The sequence below is a fragment of the Delphinapterus leucas genome, chromosome 7 (assembly GCF_059928025.1).
Source record: "Delphinapterus leucas isolate spDelLeu-1000000601 "Yukka" chromosome 7, BTC_Dleu_Yukka2, whole genome shotgun sequence".
Lineage (NCBI taxonomy): Eukaryota > Metazoa > Chordata > Mammalia > Artiodactyla > Monodontidae > Delphinapterus > Delphinapterus leucas.
In genome coordinates, this window is record NC_143135.1 from 104,290,109 (window position 1) to 104,308,825 (window position 18,717).

The 18,717-nt window shown below is 45.7% G+C and overlaps 1 long non-coding RNA gene across 5 annotated transcripts; it reads left to right on the top strand.

The window, feature by feature from the left end:
- Positions 1–422: 422 nt before the first annotated feature.
- LOC149748834 (uncharacterized) lies at positions 423–17,250 on the top strand. 5 transcript variants are annotated; one of them, XR_016393960.1, is made up of 4 exons: positions 423–1,627; positions 4,362–4,608; positions 11,342–11,506; positions 11,606–17,250. It is a non-coding gene; the product is annotated as an uncharacterized LOC149748834 (long non-coding RNA). The 5 variants fall into 5 exon arrangements; XR_016393956.1 differs by lacking the exon at positions 4,362–4,608 and having other exon boundaries at positions 1,441–1,627; positions 11,606–17,249; XR_016393958.1 differs by lacking the exon at positions 423–1,627 and having other exon boundaries at positions 1,634–4,608.
- Positions 17,251–18,717: the final 1,467 nt, after the last annotated feature.

The window sequence follows — 18,717 nt, forward strand, 5'->3', positions numbered from 1 at the left end:
CCACAACCCGTCACTGACTCTAAGAGAAGTTTTAACAAAAGAACTGGAACAGGAAGGGTTTTTAAACCGACTGTCCCTTTCTTTAAATAATTAAAGAAGCTGCTATCTGGGAGATCAGGTTTTTATTAGCTCTTCTCAAGTTCACCGTCATTTGGTTTCACCAAGGCAGGATTGAAGGCTGGGGTGAATGGTGGACAAGGAAACGTGCTCTCATTTGGACAGAGTTGGGGAGCCCATTGTGGAGGCCGGCCATTCACCTCCGTCTTGACTCTTTGCCAGTGGAATAGAGGGTGGGCTTGAATGGCAGGTTACGGTTCTTTGGAAACAAATTCATAGGAAATGAATGAACGAAGTAATGAATGAAATACTTGTTGAACCCCGACAATAGCGGGTGGATCGAGGGCGGTGACGCTTTGAGAACGCTGGCTCCAAGGCTTCGGAGGGTGCAAAGCAACTGGAACACTGGGAAATAAGCATCAAGAAAACAATTTCTAAACTGGGGAGTGGGAACACAGCTCCTAAATCTCAGTCTGAGTGGCGTGTGTTTGCGGCAATTCCTCTTTCTGGAGGTGGGGGGGAGGAATAAACGAGCCGGGAGCCCCATCCTACACAGCGGGGTGTCTCCCAGCAGCCTGTAGGACAATAAGGAGGAAACTGGTTTTCCGGGAAGCAATTTCTCCATCAGCAGAGTAGTTCTGCATTTGCATAGAGGAGAGGTTAGGCAGACTCTTGGAAGGAGTCCATCTGCTACTTGGAGTCCTAATTTGGACTCCACAGTGTTAAAAGGACACGATGAAATGCACTTTTAATATGGGAAGGAGTGTTGATCTAGAGATTGGGGGCCTCCAGGCCAAAGGAACTGTCTGGGAATGGACTCACCCTGAGCCCTTGAGCTGGTTTTTTGGTCTGCTTTTCTCCTACTAAATATAAAATGAGGTCACACAGTGCACGAGGCAAGAGTTAGGGGCAAATTGAAGATTTAATAATACATATTTCTAGTGCCTAGCTCATGACAGGGCTTATGCAGATCCTTATTAAATACTTGTCAACTTGACTTGTTTCTTGGATTTACACCAGAATTTAGAAAGCCAGAAGAGTGATTAGTTTATATCTTGTCATTTTAACATCTTGTTTCTGGGAGGAAAAAACAAAGGAAACCCCAGAAAATAACATCTCCTTTCCACAGAATGCCACCCCCTGAAGGAAAAGGACTTTTAGTTTTCCAGATTCCTTTCGGCCTAGCTGCCTAGGTCTGGAAGAGCTCAAGACCCCGAGATTTATCTGGCTTCGAATGTTATTTCTCTGGTGTGTAGGGGACAGCCACACCCACTCTGGATTAAAGCAGGCACTGTGGAGTCAGATCAGTCCACTGGAGGGCAAGCTGCCTGCAACAACAGCCCCTTCTTTATTCCTTCCACCCACACCCTGTTGACTCAACCTTCAGAGTTGAGAAAACAGCAAACATTTCTGCCTACGGACCTCCGGCAAGTCACTGAGCCTCTTTGGGCTTCACAGTTGCCTTCACTGTGAAATGAAGGGGATTGGACTGGATGATCTCTGAGAACCACAGCCATAAATCCCTCTTTTCTGGGGCATCACCAATTCAAATAATCTGTTCGCTGTCCCTGTAAGTACACTTGGGTTTGCCAGACTGAATGTCCTAGTTTTGGGTTCTGCAAATATGGTCCCTGTACTTCTAAGATCACTTTCAGCACTGACATTCTATGCCACTATAGGATTCTAAGTAGGTAATAGCCTTAAGTGACTGTTCTAATTACTCGAGATATGACCTTGGGCAAGTCGGTTAACCTCTCTGGGATTCAGGCCCTTATCTGCAAAATTAGGGATAATAAAATCTTATCTCCAGGCAGGGATCTGGGCTAGATAGAGATCCCTCCTTGCTAAAGATTTATGATTCCAGGACTGGGGCCCATCTGCTTGGGCAAAGGCATAGCTGGACTCCTAGGCTTTTAAAGGAGGCCTGCAGACTGTCCCCAAATGGTTGAGCAGAGGGATCAGTGGTGTCCCCGAGGGCAATGTCCCTTCGCCACCTGGTGAAGAACCAGAAGCACCATCCTAGCTGCTTGCTGTGGAGAAAGGAGTTCTTCTGGTGAAACGGTGACCTCTTAAGCAGTTTCCTGTGCAAACTTTCTTTTGGGAACAGAGGAAAGCCTCTCAGGAATTCACTCCAAGGTCCTGGGAATGTCAAAATATTGCCTCTCCTTCCATTATCCAAGAAGATTCTAGAGAGAGAACATCAAGGGAATTCAGGTACTCTAAATCTGGGTCCAGTACCAATCTGGGTGATGCTGGACAAATCCCATAATCTCTCTGGGTCCCGTTTCCTCATATGAATAATTAGAATATTTGATACCATGAGCTCCAAGGTCTCCTGTGTGGAGGTTCTATGGACTCAAATGGAGGATTTCAGGCAACAGTAGGGAGATATTTGGCGGGCAGAGAAAACTCCCTTTTCTTTCAAGTCGTAAGTAGGCAACAATGTCTCCCAGGGACCTGCTAGGCTATCAATAGAGCAGATTTTTTTTTCTTTTTTAGTACTTTTATCCATGTCTCCACACATCCTCTCTAACTGCTAGCACTGTGCATGGCATACAATATAGGCCTCCTGGTAATTTCGGTTTCTGTTAAAAAGAAAACTAATAAGGGGACACGTTGTAAATACTCATAGTTGATTCATATTTGGTAAAGAAAAGGCTGTCAGTTGCGTGCAGAATACAATTTCTTTTTGTGTGTGTGTGATATATATATATATATTTTTTAATGGCAGTATAGCTGATTTACAATGTGGTGCCAATCTCTGCTGTACAGCAAAGTGACTCAGTTATACACATAGAGACATTCTCTTTCTAATATTCTTTTCCATTATGGTTTATCACTGGATATTAAATATAGTTCCCTGTGCTATACAGTAGGACTTTGTTGTTTGTCCATCTTATATATAATAGTTTGCACCTGCTAATCCCAAACTCCCAGTCCTTCCCTGCCTCCACCCCTTGGCAACCACAAGTCTGTTCTCTATGCTTGTGAGTCTGTTTCTGTTTTGTAGATAGGTTCATTTGTGCTGTACTTTAGATTCTGCATATAAGCGGTATCATATGGTGTTTGTCTTTCTCTTTCTGACTTACTTCACTTAGTATGATAATCTCTAGTTGCAATTATGTTGCCGCAAATGGCATTATTTCATTCTTTTTTATGGTTGAGTAATATTCCATTGTATTTTGTACCACATCAGGATATGTACCACATCTTCTGTATCCATTCATCTGTCCATGGACACTTAGGTTGCTTCCATGTCTTGTCTGTTGTGAATAGTGCTGCTATGAACATAAGGGTTCATGTATCTTTTTGAATTATAGTTTTGTCCGGGTATATGCCCAGTGGTGGGATTGCTGGATCATATGGTAGTTCTATTTTTAGTTTTCTGAGGAACCTCCATACTGTTCTCCCTAGTGGCTGTATCAACTTACATTCCCACCAACAGTGTAGGAGGGTTCCCTTTTCTCCACACCCTCTCCAGCATTTGTTATTTGTAGATTTTTTGATGATGGCCATTCTGACCGGTGTGAGGTGATACCTCACTGTAGTTTTGATTTGCATTTCTCTCATGATTAGTGATGTTGAGCATCTGTTCATGTGCCTACTGGCCATCCAGAGCAGAATTTCGGTTGAAGAACGGGGAGCCAGGTGACCCTGCCAGGAGGCTGCTGTAGTGACCCCAGCACAAGGCACTGAGAGCTGAGAGGCCCCCAATTTTCCAGCCTGACCACTGAGGTTGATTCTTTCTTCTCCTTGCCTTCTTCTCCTCACACCTCGTTCAACCTCAGTCCCTGTGGGGTCTCCCTCCTGGTCTGTTCTCAAGTCTGTCCACTCGTCTGCATCTTCCCAGCCTCTGCCCGAGTTCAGGACCTCATGAGGGCATCCCGAGGGGTCACCTGCAGCAGCTCCTTGCAGGTTCACTGCAGCCAACCTGCCCCCTTCCTGTCCACTTAAAAACAGTTTCAGAATACTGTGAGCACGGAGAAAAGTTTAAGGAATAGTATAAAAACTGTCAGGAGAGGCAGTAAGGCTCACTTGGGAACTAGTAAGAGAGGATCTCTTTAGTAATAAACAGTTTCAGCTCAAATCCTGGTTTTAGCACTTTCTAGCTGGGTAACGTGAGGCAAGTTCCTTGATTGCTCTATACCTTAGTGTCTTCACTTATGAAATGGGGGCAATGAGAGCGGGCACGCATGGGGCTGAGAGAATGATTCATTCATTTATAGGCTGTGTGTGTTAGCCTTATTCTCTAGCTTTCTCTAATTTTGTCAAACAGCCCAGTCTATTTTCTCCTCTTTCTCCAGAGCGAGCCATCCACAGTACAGATTGAATGCTGTCACACACCTCCCTAAATCCTCTGATGGCTCCCTGTTGACCTCAGGATAAAGTCCCAACTCCTCCACAGGGCTTAACTAGAGCTTCCAAGGTTGGACCCAGTTTCATCCATCATATGCAATGGAACGAGGCCCGGGAGAGAGGGCCCTCCAGCTGGGAAGGCTTCCTGAGAAGCAGAGACAGGCAGGTGGATGCAGAGGCAAGCAGCTCGTGGCTGTGAGTAAGCCTTGGTCCGGCAGCTGGATTGCAGAGTTTCCTACCTTGGTTCATTAACTTCTCTGTATCTCGGTTTTCCCATTTGTCAGGTTTTAAAAGAGGTCGTGGCGGGGGCAGGGTGGGGCAGGAATTGAACGAGCCACTAGAAGTAAACTGAGAATAATTCTGTGCACGTAGCACTCAAGAAATATTCGTTCTTATTTTGGGTAAGAGTAAAGGTAAATTGGTGCAGATTTTGTGGACTCTCAAAGGCAGATGGAGGAGTTAGGCTGGGCTTGGTCAGATAAGGTGATGGGGAGTGTACCGGATAGAATTTGGGTTGAAGAACCTGCCCTGGGCTGCCCAGCCAGGAGGCTGCTGCTGGGATCAAGGTATGGGGGTGGGGCGGCCGCGAGACAGATCTTGAGACTGAATGACAGATCAGATACAGGGGAAGAGAACTGCTTCTGAAAATTTCCACAGCAGCATTTTCTAGAACACTAGATCCAGAAAGCACTCCATGACATGAAAAGTACCTGTTCATCTAAATTTGAGAAATGCCACGTATTTCCCTGTTTGAAAAGTCATGATGTACGCTAACAGGTTAAATCAGTCTAAGAACTCTGCAGTAAACAAATAGTTAAAATTTTGATAAATCCAGTACTTCTGAAATAGTTTGATCACAGGACATCCCTCCCCCTCATCCCCCAGCAATAACACAGATGAACATCTCGAAGAACAGCCTCTGTTGGGCAGGACCCCTCTGGAATCCACTGCCCTGGTACATGTGTGAACCGTACAAACAGTTCAGAGAGAAAAGGACACACACACACAGCCCAGAATGTTACTGTTTTCCCTTCCTCTGTTCGCTGGTGGGCTCAAGCAGTGGGGAGCCCGGGAGGACAGCTTAAAATGAAATGCATATTTCCCTTTCCGTGCCTGGTGTGAAGCTGCCTTTCTCACCCTGCCTCCTACACGCTTCCTTCTCCAACAGAGTTTGCTTGCCCTAGAGAGAGCCATCTGGATATTAATGTTACAATATTGACTCTTTCAAGGGACCTCCTTTTGGCATCCATTCTAGGTCCTGGTGTTTTACTTCGGCCTCTCTGTGTTAGAAAATCATCTGACATCTCTAAGTGGTTTCTTTGGGGGTAGTATTATTATTACAATTTTTCCTTTTCTCCAGAATCAAGGCTATTCTCCCCCCTCAAGGACTTCTTGGCATTTCCGTGAGACATATTATTCTGTTGTGCTTGAAATAGGTGGCATCCTGTTTGCACGGCAAACGGTAAAATGAGATCCCCCCTCAGGATCACTAAGGAGCCTCAGGCTACTTCTGCCAGAAGGAATCCCATCTGTCCTGGGTCGGGCTCTTGACCCAGGAGACGTGTCTGGACTGGAAAGGGAAATCGTACCAGCAGAGGCGATGCTGACTTTGCAGGTTGACGTTTGGGTTGTGATGTGAGTGGGTGCAGGTGAGCGTGATTCAGGGACGGCCAGAGGCCACGAGACTGTGTTAACCATTGAGATTCAGGAACTGAAAATGGACTGCCCAGGCCGGTTCCACTTCCCTAAGTCTGGGCAAGTCACTCTCATGCATAAAGAAAATGCACCAGGGGATTCTCCTGAAAATCTGGTTGTTAACTCACATGACAGAGCTGTGAGGAACCACCACGGGGCAAGCTCTCGGACCTGGGTTCCTGGCAGGGCTGCCATCTGCAGTTAGAGTTTGGTCCTCATCTGTCTCAGACCTTCAAACGTGGTCTGCTCTCTTTTCCTTCCTCAGCAGGTCGGTGCCATCAGCACATTTCTGCTTGGTTGGCCATTAAGAAGTGTTCATAAAAGGGAGGAATTTGAGGGTTAAACAGACCTTTGGCTTGGAAACCGTCTGCTACACAAAGCTCACCACATTCAGGTGCCTGTCTCCTGTCCACACCTCTCTCCTGTGATTCCAACATTCTTGGCCCAATTTTCTGGGCAAACCAGGTTCTTTGGGGTTGGGGTTCAGGTACCAAGCCCAGTTCCAGGTCAAAACTGCATCTACTCAGCCACTAAGTTCTGAAGCTCTTTTTTCCACCCTCCAATATGCTGATTTGGCCTCATCCAGTAGCCTCCAATCCCACACCAGTTCCCCAGCAAGCTTCCCCCTCCAGCTGTGACTGTAATTCCGGAGCTTGCTCTGCAAGGATTGCCATGGTTTTTGGTTCTTAAGCCTCCTTTTCCTGGTTGGCCAGATAAGAAGGCTTTATCCTAGGAGACTGAGAAATAACCGGAGAGACACTTTAAAGGAGGCTTATTTCTGGAATTTAGGTAGGTGGGGATTGGTACTGAAATAACTTTAGTATATAAAAGGTAAGTGGGGGACTTCCCCGGTGGCGCAGTGGTTGGGAATCCGCCTGCCAACGCAGGGGACACAGGTTTGAGCCCTGGCCTGGGAAGATCCCACATGCCGCGGAGCAACTAATCCCCGTGAGCCACAACTACTGAACCGGCGCTCTAGGGCCTGCGAGCCACAACTACTCAGCCCGCGTGCCACAACTACTGAAGCCCACGCACCTAGAGCCCGTGCTCCGCCACAAGAGAAGCCACTGCAGTGAGAAGCCCACGCACCACAACGAAGAGTAGCCCCCACTCACTGCAACTAGAGAAAGCCCGCTCGCAACAACGAAAACCCAATGCAGCCAAAAAAAGTTTATATACCTGCAAAAAAAAAAAAAGAGAAGTGAGTGGGCTATCATTCTGTTCTCCAGTGGCATATGAATTACTTGTGGCGCTGTTACTTATTGATATTATTTTCCTACCCGACTGAGACCATACCATACTCAGCTTGACATCCTCAGAAGCTAGCCCAGTGCTTGACCATAGAAAGTATTCAATGAATGGTTATTGAACACATTTCCCTCTTCAAAAATAACCCCTCAATGTGACTGGTTAACTCTATGTGATTGTCTGCAGCACAGGGCAAGTTTCTGACCTCACAGACTAGCCCATGCTGAAACTGCACAACTCAGATGGGCCTTGAACGCACCGGTTGGGACTCGAAACCAGCCAAAATTCAGATTGGGACTTGAGCCCTCTGTCTTCTAATTGGGATCACATATCTGGTCTCAGGACTTAACGAAGCTCAGGTTCTTTATGTCTCATCGCAGAAAGAATTCAGCGAGAGACAAAGTGTTAGGTAAGAAGTGGATTTATTTAGAGAGATGCACATTCCATAGACAGAATACGATCCATCTCAAAAGGTAAGAACGGCCTTGGGAGGAAGACACTCCACAGACAGTGTGGGCCATCTCAGAAGGCAAGAGGCCCCAAAATATGGCGTGGTTAGCTTTTATGGGCTGGGTAATTTCATAGGCTAATGAGTGGGAGGATTATTCCAACTATTTTGGGGAAGGGGCGGGATTTCCAGGAATTGGGCCACCGCCCACTTTTTGGCCTTTTAGGGTTGGCCTCGGAACTGTCACGGTGTTGGTAGGTGTGTCAGTAGCTAATGCATTACAGTGAACATATAACGAGTCTCAAGGTCCACTGGAAGTTGAATCTTCCACCATCTTGGACCTAGCTGGTTCTAACCAGTTTTTGTCATGTGCTATGGCTATGTCATTCTTTTAAAGGTTGCGCCCTGCGCCCTTCCCTCCTGTTTCAATTCTACTAACAGGCACTTATTAACTTTTTAGGAGGTTTTTCTTACATGGAATTGAAATCTGCCTTTCTATTACTTTCAAATATTCTTCCTACTTCGCCCTCTGGGGTCAAAACTGCAAATCAAATACCTCTTCCTGTGCGATATTTGGTATTCTAAGTCTCTTCTTCTCCACGTTAAACATTTCTAATTCCTTGAATTTTCTCTTACATGACAAGCTTTCTTAGTGCTCATTGCCTGGGTGACTCTCTTTGAATATTTGTTCATATTTATGAGCATATGTCTGAGCATTCTCCCCTGAAACCACTCCTGCTTATTTTTTTTTTTTTTTCTTTTTTGCATTACACGGGCCTCTCACTGCCGTGGCCTCTCCCGTTGTGGAGCATAGGCTACGGCCGCGCAGGCTCAGCGGCCATGGCTCACGGGCCCAGCCGCTCCGCGGCATGTGGGATCTTCCCGGACCGGGGCACGAACCCGTGTCCCCTGAATTGGCAGGCGGACTCTCAACCACTGCGCCACCAGGAAAGCCCCACTCCTGCTTATTAATAACCCTTTTAAGGTGAGTGCCAGGAATTGCCCTCCAGGCTTTGGGACAGGCTCACCTAGGCAGAGTAGCTGGGTGTAATCTCCTCCTTTGCCTTCTGCTTTCTTTTTCTACGGACTGATGGAGGCACCTGCAGAGCACTTAGATTTTTTAAGAGGCCACCACAATAGAGTGCAGATTCACAGGAATGCAGCCCTGGGGAAATGCAGGACAGGGAGGCTGAGTTTTGATGAGAATAGGATGGAGAACTATCTGGGGAGTTGGAGTTTTGTGGGAGAGGCAAAGCTGAGTTGGGAGTTATCATGGGTGGAGAAATGGGGAAAGGGAAGGGATCCCGAAAAGTCAAAGACGAAATAGGGGCAGGGGTGCCCGGGGAGGTCATCCCAGCCAGGAGGCCAAGAGGAAAGGCCTGGGGGTGTGGCGGGGAAGAGAGGTGTGCCGAGAGAACCTTCCCCTCGCCCATAGTGCAGTGCTTAAAAAGTCTTCGAAATGGCAACTTCTGAACTAAATCTGACGCTACAGTTATTGAGTTTAAATGTCAAAGAAAAAGGATTCCATTTTAATTTCATTTTCATAGACTTCTGCTCTATGAATTTTGCATCAAAATGTTTTACATTTGCACTTATACAAAATGTATGATTGAATTCAGAATAAAAAATGATAAATTACAGAGATACATGTTAGATCTCCTATTCTAACACCAGCCTATTAAGCAAATTCAGTCTTCAATTCAATTCAAATAGGCAAATATTTTCACTAGTAAAAAGCTGAAATATAAATATCTGGCTTATACCTATAGTTTTTTTCCTGGTCAGTTGGTAGGATAATTTGCTGTGCATTTGGTCTCTTTTCATCAAGAGAAAGCAGTGAGGCTCTAATTCCCTATCTATCACTATCTCTTCTCCTTTGTCTCGAAAATTTCTTTCTTCAGAAAAACCTCCTTGGGATGGCTTAGCAGAACGAGGCTTCCATAGCTAGATGAGTGTCTTGGCAATCATCGAGTTCAACCATTATTTCGTTGCAGATGAAAGGACCAGAGATTGCTTACTTGCTTGCAGTTACACAGCTAGCTGCTAGCCGACTGTTAGTCACTTAAGAGAGTGTTGTAATGCCTTTTCGTAGACTTCTGGCGTTTGTTTGGGTAATTCGTCTTCTGTGCCAGAATTCCCAGTCCTCCATCTCTGCTCCCCAGCTCCAGTGTTGCCTCCTCTTAATTACAACAAGTGTACACACTTGGAACGAGCAGAGGCTCTGCCTTTTCTACAAGAAATGTGAAGACCACGCAGAGAGATTTAGGGACTATTTCTAACACATCATCTAAATCAGGTGGGGAACATTGGTGTGGAGGATGCCCGAGAGAAAAATACAAGGTGAGTATAGAGTAGGCAGGTTGCAACTGGTTATGCTTTATGTCTAGCTATTCTCTAGGTGCATCTGCCTGACGTAGACGTGGGGACAGGGGAGAGCAGGGAGAGGCTGATGAGACCGTTGTGTTTTTAATTTGATTCCCCTGGATGACCGGGAATGAAGGGAAACTTTCTGAGTAAACATGTTAATTAACTTCTTTGTGACTCAGTTTCCTCGTCTATTAAATGGGGATAATCACAGTATCGTTCTTCCTCGTCCGGTAAGTGTGAGAATTGAATGAGTTATGCATAAAGCATACAGACTTCTGCTTGGCACAAAGTAAGTGCTATGTATGTGCCGGCAACAATAGTTATTATTACAGACGAGTATACCATATGGGCACAGGGGAAAGAACAGATAATTCTGGAAGATCATAGACGAGGTGACGTTTGAGTTCAGCCTTAATATAGTTGTTTGCTGGCAGAGATAGGGCAGGAATAGGTACAGGAGAGGTTAATCCATGCAGACAGAACATCGCATGCATGAGCAAGGACTCATGAAGGAGGATGGGGTGACTGAAGACTACCAGTTGACTGATTACTCGTAGGTCCTTAAATACATTTCTTTTCTTTCAAAGATGCAATAAAGGGAAAATTACCACCTTACTTGGAGAAAATATATTCTTACTGTGTTTTGTTCTGCCCTTGTCCTGAAAGCACTGATTGCATGTGTGTATGGGAAGGCAACCCCCAAAAGCTGACGAAAGCTGTCTTTATACCTCCAAGAGTATACAGACACTTCTATGTCCACACGCATGCCAGTTTCTATGCATGGAGACAATTGTCCTTTGTGGTTGGTTTGGAAATCATCCTGTTCCTGGTCTTGTAAAGTTCAGACTTGTATTGACTGTCGTGATCACAGACTTTTAGACCACAGAGATGACATAATCCGGTGACCTCATTTTATAGCCAAAAGCCTGAGGCCCAGAGAGCAACTTGCTCAGTGTTACTACATCACCTGGTTAGTGGGAGAGCCAGGATGAAAACTGGGGTATTGTTATTGGCTGGGTTGTGTACCCCCAAATGCATATGTTGAAGTCCTATTCCCCCAGGAGCCTAGAATGTGTCTGTGTTTGGAGATAGGATCTTTAAAGAGGTGGTCAATTTAAAATGAAGTCATTAGGGTGGGCCCTAATCTAATGTGAGTGGTGTCCTTATTAGGAGATACTGGACACAGACACCTGCAGAGGGAAGGCCATGTGAAGATACAGGGAGAAGATGGCCATCTGTAAGCCAAACAGAGAAGTCTCAGAAGAAATCCACCTGCTGACACCTTGATCTTGGACTTCTAGCCTCCAGAACGATGAGAAAACAAATTTCTGTTGTGTAAGTCACCCAATCTGTGGTGGGTTGTTATGGCAGCCCTGGAAAACTAATACAGATGTCCCAACTGCAGGATTCACACTCTTGTAACTGCCTCTACAGATGAGTAACATGAGGCCAGGATGCCCGGCAGGATTTCTCTGCAAGTCCTCAGCTGCTGAGGGGAGATCGGGGCCTGCATTTGGCACAGGGAGAGGCCTCTGACACTCGGCCCTTCTCCAGCCCTGGAAGACTCTTGGAATGAGTGCCTACACAATGTACAACCACACCCTATGAATCAATTGGTACCCACAAGACTCCGAAGGAGTTTCACCAAGTCAACTCAATGAAAAGCCGACACCAATGGTATTTATTCGTTGATAATAATGATGGTGATTTAATTTGTGTACAGTCGATAAATATTACTGGTTTATTTGTATATCTTTATCTTGATTGTAGTCTTGTCGTTGTCAAGGACTATAATAATGTACTCCTTTATGTATTCTTTGCTGTCAATAAAAAATCTTCATTACATGATAAAAAGAGAAATTATCAGCAATAATTCAGACAAACAGTGCCCCTGCTTTGGCATCAGCACAGGGTCGTTTAATCGGGGCCTCTTGGAAACTCTCTGACTCCCTGTTGACGCACTGCCATCTGGTGGAGCAGGGCCTGTGGACCGCCTTTCACAGTCTGATGTGCCTGTGTCTTGACATATGTTTGTTCCCATTTCCTGCTGCTTTTCCTGACAGCTGTCCAAATCCAAGGGCGAGATCCATGCAGGTCTAGGTCTTTGCAAAATACTGCAGGAGGCAACAATTGTCTTTGATTTTCTCCTGCTTTGCCTTTCAATGATGCTAGCAGCCTGGTGTTCCCTGTTTTTGGATGAAAACTTGAATCCCATTCACCAAATTAACATCTCTCTCCCTCCCCCAAATCCCCTTTATTTGCATAGAACTCACAGTTTAGAAATTTCTTCTGAAACTACTCTCTCATTTGATCCTCAAACAGATTTTTGGAGTAGGCTGGTCTAGAATATTACCCTCATTCAACAGAAATTTATTGACTATTGATCATGCTCAATACTGGCATTTAGGGGCACAGAGATGGAAAGACCAGGGCCACCTTAATCCACTGGGTACACAAGGCCCAGTGCCTGGACTCCACAATATTTTTAGGGACCTGTGAAAATGTTTTAATTCTTTTAAAATCAGAACCAAAAAAATGAACTTTTAGGTGGAATAAATATCACTTGATTACAATGTATGATCCTTTTAATGTTGAATTCAGTTTGCTAGTATTTTGTTGAGAATTTTTTTTTTAATAAATTTATTTATTCGTTGCTGCGCGTGGGCTTTCTCTAGTTGCGGCGAGCGGGGGCTGCTCTTTGTTGAGGCGCCCGGGCTTCTCATTGCGGTGGCTTCTCTTGTTGCAGAGCACAGGCTCTAGGCGCGCAGGCTTCAGTAGTTGTGGCACATGGGCTCAGTAGTTGTGGCTCGTGGGCTCTAGAACGCAGGCTCAGTAGTTGTGGCGCATGGGCTTAGTTGCTCCACGGCATGTGGGATCTTCCCAGACCAGGGCTCGAACCCACGTCCCCTGCATTGGCAGGCAGATTCTTAACCACTGTGCCACCAGGGAAGTCCCTGTTGAGAATTTTTGCATTCATATTCATCAGGGATATTGGCTGTAGTTTTCTTGTAGTGTCCTTGTCTGGTTTTGGTATCAGGGTAATACTGTCTTTGTAAAATGAGTTGGAAGTGTTCTCTCCTCTTTTATTCTATGGAAGAGTTTGAGAAGATTGCTACTAATTCTTTTCAAATGTTTGGTAGAATTCAACAGTGAAGCCATCTGGTCCTGGTCCTTGTTGGGAAGTTTTTGATTACTGATTCAATCTCCTTACTACTAATTAGTCTGTCTAGATTTTCCTTTTTTTCATGATTCAGTCTTGGTAGGCTGTATATTTCTGGGATTTCATCCACTTCTTCTGAATTGTTCAATTTGTTCATAGTAGTCTCTTATGATCATTTCTATTTGTGTGGGATCAGTTGTAATGACTCCTCGTTCATTTCTAAAGTGGCATCGGATAGTCAGCCCTCTGTATCTGCAGATGCAAAACCTGCAAATATGGAGAGCTAACTGTTCTCCAAAGATAACTCATTAATTTTAAAACATATAATTTTGAACTCATATACTTAAACCTGTTTGAGGGGTTCCAAATACGTGCAATTATTTTCATTTTTGAAGCTCAAATTGTATTTTCTTTGACCAGTGAAAGCCTCTTTATTTTGGTTCCTGATTCTTTTTGGCAAAATCCCAGTAGTATTTGATAGCTTCCTTGCTATCGAGAAAGACAAGATGTTCTAGGCTTATCTTATACATTTCCTTCCCTAGACCTGAAAGTCAGCTGTTTTTGTCAAGAAATACTAGCTTCTTTTAGTGGGAAACAGTGTTTCAATTTGAAATCTGATACTAGGTACTATGGTCTGAATTGTGTCCGCCCACTTCCCCAAATTCATATGTTGAAGCCCTAGCCCCCAATGTGACTGTATTTGGCAACAGGACCTTTAGGAGGTAACCAAGGTTAAAAGAGTTCATAAGAGTGGGGCCCTAGTCTGATGACCAGAGAGTTCTACTATGTGAGGACAAAGCAGGAAGGTGGCCATGTACAAGCCAGGAAGGGAAGTGAATCAGCCAGTGCCTGGATCTGGGACTTCTAGCTTCCAGAACTGTGAGAAATAATTGTCTGTTGTTTAAGCCACCCAGTCAGTGATTTTCATTTTTTTTTAGTGGCAGCCTCAGCAGACTAATACACTAGGGGTGCTTATTGCTCCTGGATTGGTGATTACTTCTAGCTTCTTTTTTTTTTTGCGGTACGCGGGCCTCCCACCGCTGTGGCCTCTCCCGTTGCGGAGCACAGGCTCCGGACGCGCAGGCTCAGCGGCCATGGCTCACGGGCCCAGCCGCTCCGCGGCATGTGGGATCCTCCCAGACCGGGGCACGAACCTGTGTCCCCTGCATCGGCAGGCGGACTCTCAACCACTGCGCCACCAGGGAAGCCCACTTCTAGCTTCTTTAATGGACAAGGCCAAGTAAACTTTATTCCACATTATACAGTTTACAGTCCCAGGATAAAAACACTCAAACTACCAACTAGATTATATAATAGAATGTTTTTGTCACTAAACACTAATTCACTAAAAAGTGATTTCGTTATAATCACTAAAAGGTTGAAAGCTTTTCCCTATACTTTCCCCAGATAGCTGTACTGTATTTTTATGGAGCATAGAATTGCCATTACACAATGTTCTCTCCCTTTTAATCTTCATTTAGACTTACTTTTACAAGTAAGCATGGGATTAATGCTCATCACCCATCTTTTATTTTTCTATGCATCTGGTGCCCGGGATCTTGAGTTTTCCTCCAGCCTTACTGACGTATAATTGACAAGTAAAGCTTGTATTTATTTATTTATTTTTAATTTAATTTTTTTTTTTTGGCTGTGCCACACGGCATGCGGGATCTTAGTTCCCCGACCAGGGATTGAACCCGTGCCCCCTGCAGTGGAAGTGCAGAGTCTTAACCACTGGACCACCAGGGAAGTCTCCCAAACTTGTATTTATTTAAAGTATATAATATGTTAATTTAATATATAAACAATATTTATATCTATATCTATACTGTGAAATGATTACCACAGTCAAGCTAATCAACACATGAATCACTTCACATGGTCATCTTTTGTGTATGTTCTGAGAACACTTAAGATTTTCTTTCAACAGTCCTTGTATCATTCTCTCTCTAATCAATTTAGTTGCCTGAAACAAATTCTCTTAAAGAGTCCTCAAGGAGGCCTCATGAGAACCATACTCCCTGTGTTCTTGACTTGATAACAGGAATATCACAAAAGTGATGCTGGGCTCTTCCCCTTGGATCGCATCCGGTAGCAGGTGGTGTTAATTTCGTCCATCTTTTTTGCATTACGCGGGCCTCTCACTGTTGGGGCCTCTCCCGTTGCGCAGCACAGGCTCCGGACGCGCAGGCTCAGCGGCCATGGCTCACGGGCCCAGCCGCTCCGCGGCATGTGGGATCTTCCCGGACAGGGGCACGAATCCGCGTCCCCTGCATCGGCAGGCGGACCCTCAACGACTGCGCCACCAGGGAAGCCCCCACCTCCACTCCTATCAGAAAAGATAAGCAGAAGCATTTTGCCCTCACCTGGGAGGAATAAAGGATGACCTTTACAGTTCTGTCTCAGAGCCTCGCCAAGTCTCTTGCTGTCTGGCACATATAGTCTAGAAGGACTTGACCATCCTGATCTCCTACAGAACATCATGCTGGCCCTTGACATTGATGACATTTTTCTAGTTGCATCTGGAAGATGGAATTACAAGGCACTCTGGTAAGACGCATGTGTGCTAGAGGGTGGGAGCTCAAAAGTGCTTGCTCTATCAATGAAACTTCTAGGGTCCTGTGGTCTGGGGCATATTGGAACAGCCACTGTTTTTTTGTTTTTTGTTTTTATTGCGGTATAGTTGCTTTACAATGTTGTGTTAGTTTCTGCTGTACAATGAAGTGAATCAACTATATGTATAATTATACATCCCCTCCCTCTTGGACCTCTCTCCCACCCCTCCCCCATCCCACCCATCTAGGTCACCACAGAGCACTGAGCTGAGCTCCCTGCGCTATACAGCAGGGTCCCACTAGCTGTTTATTTTACACATCGTAGTGTATATGTGTTGATCCTAATCTCCCAATTCATCCCACCCCTCCTTCCCCGCCCCCGTATCCACACGTCTATTTTCTACAACTGTGTCTCTATTCCTGCCCTGGTTCTTCTGTATCATTTTTCTAGATTCCACATATATGCATTAATATACGGTATTTCTTTTTCTCTTTCTGACTTACTTCACTCTGTATGACAGACTCTAGGTCCATCCACATCTCTACAAATGACCCAATTTCGTTCCTTTTTATGGAACTGTTAAGCGAGGCACATGCTGCACCTCGCACTGCTCTCCACAAAGGAAGGGCATGCTATTTGTGGGCCTCTTTGGATTTTGGGGCTTCATATCTGACGTTTGGCCGTGCTGCTCTGACTCAAGCACTGGCTAACCCGTTAGGTCGCCAGTTTTGAGTGGAGCCCAATACAAGAAGCATTGGCAGAGGTCCAGGCTTCATTTCAAACTGTCCCACAAATTTCACTGTAAAATCCAGCAGACCTAAAATTATTGTATCTCTGGCAGACAGAGATGCAACCTCCAGCCAGCTCCCATACGAGACCCCAGGGCAAGGCCATGCCTATTCCGTGAACAACGATTCTCTATTTGAAAATACAGCCAACTTGCTGCTGGGCCCTGGTAGAGACGAGATGTCTGACTTACAGGACACCAAGTGAGTATGCAGCCTGAACTACTGACCTTGAACTGAGTCTCAACTGCTTGACTAAACTACGACACTCATAATACAACTAAATTCAACTACAGAGCAGCATGACAGTGTAGGATGGAAACAGTATCTATGAGGTCAAGCCTGAACACGCCCAGAAGGCCCGAGTGTTTCAAGTTATCTATGGCTGTGCAAGAAACTGCCCAGAACTTCGTGGTTCAAGACAAGTACTTATTTATATGTCAATTCTAATCTCCCAGTTTGTCCCACCCTCCTCTTCCCACCCTGTGTCCACATGTCTGTTCTCTACGTCTGCGCCACTACTAGTGGGACCCTGCTGTATAGCACAGGGAGCTCAGCTCGGTGCTCTGTGGTGACCTAGATGGGTGGGATGGGGGAGGGGGTGGGAGGGAGGTCCAAGAGGGAGGGGATATAGGTGTACATAGAGCTGATTCACTTCATTGTACAGCAGAAACTAACACACTGTAAAGCAATTATACTCCAATTAAAAACAAAAAACAAAAACCAAGGGCTTGTTATTTCTCATGATTCCGTGGGCTGGGAATTCAGGCAGGACTTGGCTGGGCAGGTCATCGTCTCCATGCTGTGAGGTCATGAACGTGCTCAGGCTGGATCACCTGAAAGGGCTTCCTTCACATGCTGAGCTCTTCAGGGCTCCTTCACACGGCCACTCTCTTGCCACGTGGCTGATTTGGGTTTCCTCACAGCTTTGTGGTCTGTCAGGGTAGCTGAACTTCTGACCTGGTGTGTGGCTTCCAAGAGAGTAAGAGTGGAACTGCCAGTTCTCTGAAGCACTAGGCCTAGAGCTGCCACTTCTGCTGTAAGGACTTGTCAAAATGAATCAGAAGGCCAACTCAGATTCATGGGAGAAAGGAAACTAGAGTTTAGGACCAGCAAAGAAAATGTGTCCCTTGATCTGCTTCACTATTTCAGGACAGAATAGCAACTCGTGGCACTTCTGACACAGGATTGAGGTCCAGGAGGCCCCGGAGTGGAGAAGAGGGGAACTTGTTAGCCAATGGGGGAATTCCTTAAACGTCTGCATTGAAAACCAATCAAATGGTACCTCCTGAGGACCTCGGGAGCTGGTCTGGGCCCAGGTGATGCTCTGAGCCTACGGGCCCCTCGCTGAAGCCGGTCTGCGGTGATGGAGTTTTTTCCGCTGATAGAGGGAGGCGTGGCTCCACAGCACAGACGCAGTTCTGGCTTTCTTCCGGGAGGGGGCAGTGCAGGCCACACCGCAGGCCGAGACACCGCGGCTCCCTGACAATCCGCTCCTGACTCCACCGCAGGGTCGCTCCAAACAAAGCCGAGGCGGTTCGGCCTTAAACCTCCGTCGGGAGCCGGGCTGAACTGCTAAGAGGTGAAAAACCTGTGAGAACTCAGAGAAAGCCCGCTTGACAGTCTACACTCTACATGATTATCAAATCAGTTTCCTTGCTCATGAGATTTGTGTTAACTTTTAACACGTGATTGAGACTGTACTTAGAGTAACCAAAGCTGCGGAACACATGAGGTGCTTAGGGTTACTATCTGAGACCTAACTTGGGTATCTCCTGACTTTAATATGTTTTCGTATCAGCCTTCTCAGTATTCAATATATCTCAGTTTTATCTAGTGCTGGGCATTTTTTTAAATGTGGAGGATAAATGAAAAATAGACATTTGTTTAACTGTAATCCCTCCCCCTGCTTTTGTTGTTGTTGGAAATTATAACTGAGATCATTGAGGAATCACTGTCCAGTGGGAGGTATGGTGAACTTGGGCTCAGAAGACCTGGGGCTGGACTCGGGTCTGCAGAGTCATTAGCTGTGCATGGGCTCCTCA